At 38.5% G+C, this 1067-nt stretch overlaps 1 pseudogene; it reads right to left on the bottom strand.

The window, feature by feature from the left end:
- Positions 1-300: 300 nt before the first annotated feature.
- Positions 301-397, bottom strand: Gm24393 (annotated as a pseudogene).
- Between the last annotated feature and the right edge of the window lie 670 nt (positions 398-1067).

The raw sequence follows: 1067 nt of genomic DNA on the forward strand, positions 1-1067 counted from the left end.
TCTTGCAGGCAGGGCAGATTGTTGGTCAAAGGCTTTGTGGCTGAGTCGATGTTCATGATATCCTTATGCTTCCACCATCCCCATTGTCAGTTTGCAGAGCATGACCTTCTGTCATAGCTTCAGTCTCAGTTGGCTGTGCATCACCATGGGACCCTTAATCAATATCACAACTGAATTCATACCAATACCTCCACTGGAAGCCTTGCTTGGCTCCAAGATAGCCAAGTGAAACTCTGCACCTGCCATTACTAGGAGTCCTCACTAGGATCACCTTCATAGATTCCAGAAAGATTTCACTGCAAAACTATGAAACGTCTCAGATTTTCCATGTCATTCTTTGGCCATGCTAATCTCTGTGTCTTTAAACTTTTAGCGTACGTGCTGCCAAAGCAAGCACAACTTTTAAAATGTTCATGTCTGAGAAATGATGTAGTACTTGTATTTGGATGTTTGGACTTTATTTTTAATAAGAGAATGATATTTAGTTCCATCCAAAGCATATGGATTCTTCAAATAAGCAGATGGGGTGATTTTCTTCACTGCATGAATGACTGGGAAATAACATGTTCTGCAACTTTGTTAACTTTCTTGATTTCTATAAATTTAACAAGTCTTATCTTAAAGATTGGTTAAGAAATCCATGAGGCAGCAATTCTGACGAGTGAGAACATGCACTGGGGTTGGAGATAACATTCTATACCCATGCCATGTTCATTCTTCCTCCACTATCACTTCTGATGATAGGGAAGTAATAGAAAGTAAATGATAGTACAAAGCTTAAATGTTGTTCAAGCTTGTGAATCACTAACACAGAGCTGCAGAGCCACTGGGCAACTGTTTTCCATCGTTCTGAGGTGATTTGGTGATCCTTGCTCTTCTCTTTACCCTGAGCAAGAGTATAATGGGCCACACCATGAATAGATCCATATTAGATCCCATGTTAGATATGAATTCTGAGATGAACATGGTTTAAATGTTCTTTGCACATAAAATAAATGAAATTCCTTATACCTGTAAAAATAGTGTTTGATTTTGAAAATATCTATAAATATTGCTTGACTGTGGTG

This window comes from Mus musculus, chromosome 9, assembly GCF_000001635.26.
Source record: "Mus musculus strain C57BL/6J chromosome 9, GRCm38.p6 C57BL/6J".
Taxonomy (NCBI): domain Eukaryota; kingdom Metazoa; phylum Chordata; class Mammalia; order Rodentia; family Muridae; genus Mus; species Mus musculus.